Source organism: Ascidiella aspersa, chromosome 5 (assembly GCF_963924565.1).
Source record: "Ascidiella aspersa chromosome 5, kaAscAspe10.2, whole genome shotgun sequence".
In the NCBI taxonomy this organism is placed as follows: Eukaryota; Metazoa; Chordata; class Ascidiacea; order Phlebobranchia; family Ascidiidae; genus Ascidiella; species Ascidiella aspersa.
Window position 1 is genome coordinate 15,782,687 of NC_139451.1, and position 9,785 is coordinate 15,792,471.

A 9,785-nucleotide genomic window follows, 5' to 3' on the forward strand; every position below is an offset into this window, starting at 1 on the left:
CTGTAAAGTTGCCGAAAATATACGAGAAAGACAGTCGAGATTCGCTCGAAGCGTGAAAACAATTTCAGTTTCAGTATTTTAAAGAGACTAAAAATCGAATTTGGTGGGTCATGACAAGATGCTTCCCTGGACAGAGTGTTTACGATACAACCAAACATGGAGAAACTCGTCCTTGTTTTCGCTTAGCCTATGTATTTTAAGGAAAATAAGCCGCGGGTCGGATTAAACTGCTTGGCGGGACAGTTCCGGCCCGCGGGCCGTATGTTGCCCAGGTCTGCTCTAGTGTGTCACAAACTTTTAATTCAGATATTCTTAAGTTACTATTTTGTGCTGGCAAACCTTAATCGTGTACAGCAAAAACTGCAAATGCTTACTTTAACATCGTTTACGTTTACGTTTACGTCGTTATGTCGAATAGCCTCAAAGTCACGTCAAAACAACAGGTTACTAAAGGTCAAACAGGTCGCAGGATAATATAATATAATAGGAATATTACCTCACAATGGTCAGGGGAGGCGGCAAAGCAACGCAACTGCTATCAGATATCTATAGTCATCGGCCTATTGTTATACGTTATCTGGTACACCCCTGTACACCCCATCAAAGAGGTACACCCTTTAAAAATTCTGGTACATCCCGGGGTGTACGATACACCCGGTTGAAAAGCACTGTTCTAGGTGAGATATCTCTCATCAATCACGGTAAACCATAGGACCGGACGGCAGGTTAGCCGTAAAAGGTATTTAAGGACACTTCTGAAGGCACAACTTCGGTAAGTGTTGTAGATAAATATATCTGTTTATAGGCTTAGAGATTAGTTTACGAGAGAAGAACAAGTAAATTTATTAGGCTTACTAGGCTATCATCAGGTGTAAACGTCGTACGAAGGGGCTGCTTCTGTCGCAAAAATGCGAAAAGTTTCCTTGCAAGCTGTAAACTCGGGCAGATGCTTCCAATCATCGAAATACTTGGACCTATCAATCGATCGACAAGAACTTCTGTCTGACCAGATTATAAAAGAGGTGAAAAAGATAGGTTAGGATTTATTGACGAGACGTCGTTTCTGTAGACCAGAGGTGTTCAGCTCAAACATGCCGGCTTTTACAAAAAACAAAAACGGTTACTTACACATGAAAAAGTAAATTATCATATAGGCACGAGGCCATATATTTCCCAAACTATGGTTTGTAATTACATATAATTGCAATTAATGTTACGTTTTGTCTATTTCAATGGAAACTTTGTTCGCCTTTTTTTGGCACTTTTTAGTCGTACGTAGCTCGAGCAAAATTAGTTTGGACACTTTTTTGACCGTACGTAGTTCGGATAAAAATAATTTAGGATTTTTTTTATCGTACGTAGCTCCTCCATATGTCTTGTAACCAAACATAATGTTTGTATGGCAATAGTAAATGTGGGTTCACAAAGGGTATGGTGAAATGGTGAAGAGTCAAGTTTGTACGGTGCGGCCGAGATTCGAACTCGGTTCGCGAACAATAAGTCAACTGTATAAATACAGCTCCAATGTGGTCTCGGTCCCATAGCGCACAATGTTATAAAAGCGTGATAACAGGAAATGATTTAGTGGCGCAAAAGCGGGACACGATATAAAAAAAACTTTTTACAAACAATTTACTTCTTCGTAGTACTTTTCACATAATATATTAAATACTACATCATGAGAACACAAAATTGTCCCTTAATGGTATCAAAAAAGGTTTAAAACGATTTGTGGAATTGCTATAGCATTTGCCGTGAAATTTACACGGTTAAACATTGTCTTTATAGCGTCAAACTACCTAAATGTCTTACTGGGGTGTTGAGTTGTCATAAAGAAATCCTAGTCGGTCCATTCAATTCGCACGAAGTTAACTTGCGCTTTATTCCGCGTAAGCGTTCAATCCTGGGTCCCTCGCCGAGACCTCTGGAAAGTGAGGACATCTGTGGTGCGAAATCAACACCTTTGAGGTGCAAGATTGCTGACGAACGCTTAAGAGGGTTGAGCATCTTCGGGGCTGTCCTTGCAAGGTACTCGATCCTGTGGCTGATAGGAGAGACATTTGGCGTCTTCGGAGAGAAACGATTGGTTGTCGATTCTCTAGTTTATTGTGGGTCAACTTGCCTATTTAATTTTTTTCTGTCATCTCAGAGATTGTTACATCGCAAATCTCACTACATACGCGCGATGTAACAAAGCGGTGTTTTAAGCCGCTAATTAGTAGACGTATAAAATTGAATGAATACGAAACGTTGAAAGCGCAGAATTCGGCGTTAGGTCTATGCCAACACAAATAAATGTGAGCTCGCGCGACGGGAATTGCAATTTCTCGGACATGTGATTTCAGGCAGAGGAGTTCAAACGCCAGAACGCAGAATTCAGGCGCTGCAAAAAGTTCAACTCCCAAAGACCCAAAGGTAGCAAAAGGGACTAGACAAGCTCTGACCTGGAGCGAAGAACAGAAACAGGCCTTTCAAGCTTCAAAAGACAAATTATCAGACGCCGTTTCTCTATGCCAGTGCTTCTTAAACTTTTTTAGTTTTGTTCACGCCTAGCACCGATCTCCAGATTTCATTCACCCTGTCTAATGATATGATAAAACTATCTCGTCTATATTTAACAGCACAAAATGATTCAGGTTGTTTCGATTTTTGTTAAGAACAACTCTAGCTAAGTTTTACCATTGAAAATCTACAATTTCTCCAGTCCAGGAATCTAAAGCTACAAAAGCACAAAACACAGTCACCAAATTTTTGTACTTAAACACTCAGTGCAAAGTGCAAACCAACTTCACTATTACAATAAGCAAAAAAACACCAAAAAACAACAGTTCAGTAGTCGATTTCCTGCAGAGCTATCATACATTTCTGACGATTTACCCTTATTCACCCCTTTTAAATGGTTCACCCCTGCAATTATTTTGTTCACCCTGGGGTGAACCATTCACCAGTTTAAGAAACACTGCTCTATGCCATCCGTTGCAACAGGACTCAAAACCAAAACGTGCACATTGTGCGCACAATGTGCACTTGCGATATGTGCACGGTTCGGTGCACATTCCAAGGTGCACATTGTGCGCACATTGTGCACTTGTGATATGTACGCGAACCGATATGTGCACATTGTGCGCACAATGTGCACTTACGATATGTGGCGATTAAGTGCACATTGTGCACTATCGCTCAATGTGCAACTTACATGTACCAGTGCACGTTATACAGTAAAATAAATAACTTCATATGAAATGATTTTTTCGATGATGTTTTTGTATGGAAAAGATCAAGTAGGCTAATGCATGTTATCTTTCGTGCCATTCTTTTTATTATGATATATTTTCTATTTGAGTTCCAATTTTATGGATTTCCGATTATATTGAGTGAATTTATTATGCATGTTATTTTCGATCGATTCTTTTTTTTTAATTGACTCCCAATTGTATGGATTTTCGATTATATGGGTTAAATTTACCAAACAAATAAGTTAACAACACGTCTGCTTAGGTTGTTTGTGTTTGTTTTTAAATGATCAATGAATTCTAAAAATAACTTTCGTAATTATCGGCTCTATCGACCTCGTAATTGGCGGCTCTATCGAATTTAAAAAACTTCAACACAAAAGTTTATTTTATAAAACCAGAAAATTGAAGGCGTTACGGCACACATTTAGCACAAAAGCAATTAGGGAACAAAACAATACTCACTTCAGGGCGAAATACCAATCGTAAGATAAAAAGTTGGAAATGGTTGAATAGAAAAATTTTAAACGGAAAACTGCAGCAGCAATATTTGCGAAATACTTTAAGCAAGATTATAAACGAAATACTATCGATAGGTAGGTAATATGAAAATGCGACAGAAACAAATTAAATATAACCTAAAATGACAAAGGAAAATGAAATTATAGTAAAAATAAATGAAAAATGAATAAAAAAGAAAAGGCTATCGAAATAAAAAAAAATTAAAAATCAATACACTAAAGGGAAGTTGAAGACGAACGCAGAAAAATACTACAGAAACATAAAAAATATATAATGTTAGATTACAGAGAAAAAAATAATTACTGAAAATAAAAAGTAAAGGCATAGGCCCACATTTATGCCACATCTAAAAAGGTAAAGAATGCCGAAGTGTTACCGAATCTGAACCGTTTTTTTGTAAAATTTTAAGGACCAGAACCGGAACTGAACCGAATAATTTCAAAGAACATAAACCTTAACCGAACCCCAACCTGTAAACAAAAGCGGTTCACTCCAGCATGACGTCACAACTTGTATTTTACAGAGTTAACGCCATGTTCGAAATTTTATGACAAAAATATGAATATTGATTAAATAAAACGTTGATTTTTCATTTTTTCTATATATTATCAACGAGTTGCTGTTTTTTTAATACGTCACGTAACTTAGCTTAAATGACTTTACAATTCAAAAATTATTCTTGCCTCTAACCAACGAGATAGCAATCCGTGCTCAAAATGCGTCCGAATCTCTCTCGGTATCCACCCGACGAATGACCATGCAACACAACGCCATCCAAAACGCAACCGCACACAAAGTTGTCACGCAGCGCTAGAAAAACTGAGACTTCGAAATTCACACAAAGTCCTATCCCTGAGGGAAAACCAAGTCGGTGGGTAGCTGACCCGAACGGCGATTCCCGCGGACAAACGCATTAGTCCGGTACAAAGGGTCTACAATAATTAAATTTGTGACAATCTGTATATATTCTGGTAAGTAAGAAAAGTACAAATCCTACATCTACCTGTCTGTCTGTTTTTAATTTTTTTTTTTTTTTTTTATTAATAAAATAGATAGCGAAAAAAAACGAACAAGAAAAACAAATCAAAATAGTGAAGCTCTCAAGCAGCTAACGACCATTTACTGTCTGTTTTTAAGTTTGATAATAATAATCGGCTGCCGGACAAATAGCGCCTTACCATCACACGCGGTGGAAAAAATGATCACGGAAAACAGAGTGTGCAACTTTTTAGCCACCTTTGCCGCACCGGCACATTAATAGCACATCAAATTCAAGTGAGGTGCACATTAGATGCAGATTTAGTGTACATTTGGTGCAAATATCGCAAGTGCACATTGTGCGCACAATGAGCACCTTCGAATGCGGTGCATATATGACAAGTGCACATTGTGCGCACAATGTGCACATTTTGGTTTTGAGCCCGTCTCATCCGTTGTTAGATGCACCGCTGTCGACAACGAGCGACGCTTCTATAGGATGCGGCGCAGTTCTACAACAACGTGTAGGCCAAAAATATGAACCTTTGGCATTTTTCTCCAAAGCTTTTAACAAAACTCCACAAAAGTATTCCGCGTTTGGACGCGAATTACTTGGCATTTACCTAGCGGTGAAACACTTCATACATTATATCGGAGAGAGAGAAACAACTACCTTTACCGACCATCTTGCTCTAGTTCACGCTTTCACATCAAATTCGGACCGGATAATTCCGAGAGAAGCAAGACACTTGGCCTTCATCGCTAAATTTGCCACATCTATGAAACATGTAGCAGGAAAAGATAATGTCAAAGCTGACCACTTGTCTAGAAACGCGCTCAATCACGTACAACTTAACACGGAAGCGATTGACAGGAAAGCCATCGCAGAAGCGCAAGAATCAGACCCAGAATTAAAAGCCCTACTGGATAATAGAACTGGCATGTCTTTAAACAAAGCACGCCACCATCCATGAACACGGAATTATGGTGTGACACGTCAGGTTCCGTGTCAAAAATTTATAATCCGCAAGGGTTTCGACATCACGTCTTCCGGATTCTACACTCCGTGACCCACCCGGGAATCAAACCCACAATTGAATTAATCGCCAAACGCTATATATGGCCACATATGAAGAAGCATGTTCGCATTTGGGTCAGACAATGCCACGAATGTGCAACTTGTAAAGTGACACGACACAATTTCACTCCAATTGGACGATTCTAACCAGTTGAGAGGATATTTGAATGTGTGCACTTAGACATTAAATACTAGCAACGGTTACAGGTACATTCTAACCATGACAGATCGATGTTCTATATATGTAGAAATTGCACCCCTAAAAGACATAACAACCGACACTGTGATAGAATCTTTTCTACAGACCTGGATTTCAAGATATGAAATATGCGGCACTTTGACCACAGACCGTGGATCTCAGTTCACACCAAACCAGTGGAAAGAGCTGATGGAATACTTGGGAATACAACATAACACAACAAACTCGTTCCATCCACAAAGCAATGGCCAAATCGAAAGATTTCACATACAGCTCAAATCATGTCTAAGAGCACAGCAGAGGACTGGTATTACAACCTGCCGCTAATCATGCTGCAATTGCAATCAACCTGGAAAGAAGATTTACAGTGCTCGCCAGCTGAACTTCTCTACGGACAAACTCTAAAATTACCCAATGATGTTTTTGCCACTACGCCGCCAGAAAGCGAAGCAACTCCAGAAGTATTCTGGGCAAAACACCCGCCTTCATCGACAAACAGCGATACAAGCCGACATGGCCGCGAAATAACAGGCCCAACTACGTCGACAAGGCATTGTGGACCTGCAAATACGCCTACGTGAGGAACGACGCTTCAAAAGCAAGTTTGGCCCCGCTCTATGACGGCTCATATAAAGTTCTTGACAGAAGCGACAAGTATTTCAAGCTGGACAAAAATGGAAAACCCGACAACGTTTCCATTGACCGCTTGAAAAGCGCCTACGCTATGCTAACTGTTCAAAGGCAGCCGTCAAATAACGACGACGTTCTAACGAATATTACCGAAGATGAAGACAGCTGCCTACCTCAGATGGAGCAGATCACATCGAGAGGACGTAACGTTCGCCTCCCAGCCAGATATCGTGATTAGTTAATGTCACATGACATCAGATTACGATTTTACCGACTAAATTTGTTTGTGCTAAAATTGTTTTAATTTTTGCCGTTAGCTACTTCTGCACAGCTAACAAATTTACATTTTTTGTGACAAGGCATACTTTTCGCAAACCAACATCATCACTACACCGGTGCCCTGCGACTATAAAGCAGGATCGATCAACAGGTGTTTCCTACAATGTCTCAAAACAACGATATTTGTTTGCGACCTGGTGGAATTACTTCAGTTTCACCAAAACATCAATCTCCCCTGGAGAATTAAAACCCCACGCTGCATCGACTTCCCCTGTAGGTCGAGCGCTCAATAACCTACAGGCCAAAGTCCAAATCTAGCTTAGCCCAATACAGCTGAGCGTCGACGTAACACAAGTGCAACTTTGACAACGCAAGCGTTTTTACGCGTCAACTCTGCAGCGAAATTCTTCCTAATTTGAAAGAAACTGTTTTCGCTGAGTTCTAGACTGTGGATAACAAGCCGAGTGGAATAACTTATCGCTGGCGATAAGATATTCAAGACGAAACCATGGGCCCAATGGACGTCCTCGAGAAGAACATCCAAAGCTAAGTCTACTTATTTTCACGGCGTTTCATATACACAAGATCTATACCTGTTGGATTTCGCGAATACTCCAACGACGCCGCTCACAATGCAGTTCGTAAACATTCCACTGAACTTCAAAGCACAAGCTGATGTGAACGTATTTCACATATCACCTGTAACGAAGTTAAATATACCGCAGTATCTAGTGAATTCTACATCAAATTCACTTCGTCTTACTGAAAAAACCATTGAACCGCGTGGGACGCAAACTTCAAACGATTCTGGAAAGTCTTCCAGCAAGAAGTCGACTACATATATTTGCTAAACGACTCACACATATGCCTTCACAAACACAAACAACCCTATTCCCTCTAACGAACCCCCCCTCGTTTACTTGGTAACTTTAAAGCCAAATGCTAAGCTTACCGAATTGTGCATAAAATTTATCGCCATGTATCTATTATTCGATGTATCGCATTTTCATCAATGTACGTCAGAAATATATTCGTGTCATAAAGGGTTCGAGAAACCAATAATTCATTATTTACAAAACAGACAGCCATTAGCTGTCCATTTGAGTTTTTGTGGTCATAGAATCCACAGCCGATTATTGATTGATTCCTGTATTGTATTTTTAAATCGTTTGTGTACAATCTTTTAAAAACTCGCCACCGAAAAAATTATATAAACACCCATAAAACGTTGCTCTGTTGAGTTGTAAATATATTGTTTTATTATAACGCCACATATGTGTTTTGCTCGCTACCTTTTGCATGCTATTTCTCTTTGTGTCCCAAAGTTTCTCTTTGTGTCCCAAAGCCGCTAGAATACCTGTCCTTAACTTCTTGTACTCTAGGCAAAGACAATCCACTCAGTAGATAATTGCTCTTAGTATATTCACAAATCTCAGCAGTACATACGATTAACGGAGCGGTGATTCAAGCCGCTATTAGTAAGACGTATAAAATAGAATAGCTTGCGAAACGATCAAAGCGCACGATTCGGCGTTAGGTCACGCGTCAGTGGACAACGGTCACGTGTATAGTGACGTAGAATTAGCCAATATCAAGTAATATTGCATGATAAATGCTACATAACATACAGCAATATGCAACGAGTTTGTTTGGCTTTTTGCCGCAGTTACCATTACAACAGATTTTTAACACTTGCTGAAAAAACAGAAACTATAAAAAAACATATCTGGGGCATCTCCGACCTGGATATAGTACACCTTTTAGCGCATAGAAATTCGCAGTGACAGGTAAAAACTAGCCTGTCATTGCGCAGTGACAGGTGTCAGTGACAGTGGCAGGCTACATAAAAAGTCACGACTCCTCTTGTCTTGCATCGCATGGTACAGTAGTACTAACAGTCCAGGATAATAGCTTCTGTTTGTAACATCATGTTAGTTGATTGAGTGGAGCCATTTTGTCCAGTTCTGGGCGCTGGTATAGAATCCTACCACACAACTATTGGGGCTGGTCTAGAATCCTACCATAACGCACAAGATTTGAGTTAGGGTGCTGGTTTGGGTTTGGGTTTGGGTAGGTTAACCAATATTATTAAATGATAATACTTTACCCATCCTCATCCAAACACTAACCGACACCCCGACCCAAATCTTGTGCTTTTCTTTTGTAATTTTTTCAACGCATGTGGTAGGATTCTATACACCAGTGCAGTGTCCAACTATTTGTTCAACGCAAATTGTATGGGTTAGGTTAGTGGACGGGTTTGGGAAGTATTATTTAAAGATGTACCATCTTGTAGTAGTAATTTTAATATTTTTGTCGATTATACAGTATATCAGTAACGCAACATGAAAACACCTAGTTACCTCACCGGCTCACCCCGCCAAGCATACAAATTATTTTGTTGGCTTTGGTTAAAATTTCTGAAATTTTAATTTGAACAACCACTGGTGTATACCAAACATGTATAAACTTAAATTGTTTTTACTTAGCCTAACTATTTAAAAAAATTAAGTTATGGCCTGGATTGAATTCCACTTTAAGCCAAGACTTGGCTAGTTTATCTGTGCTGTCACATAGTGACAATTAGGGTTTCTCTCCGGGAATGTTTCGACACAAATTAACAATCCCGAATCCCGGGAAATTTTTTTCTTAATCCCGGTTATTCGGCAACATAGCAAAACTTTAAAAAAATTGTCGTTTTGATTAATATAAAGGAAAAAATATTACCAACCCTAGTAAAGTCGTTCCCTGAGTTGATTTATTTGCGCTTACCAGCGGTAAAACTTAATTAAATTTATTCTACCAACAAAAAAATGCGCTACTTTTTAAATGAAAACAAATAAGGGTGCTGACTTTAATATGAGAA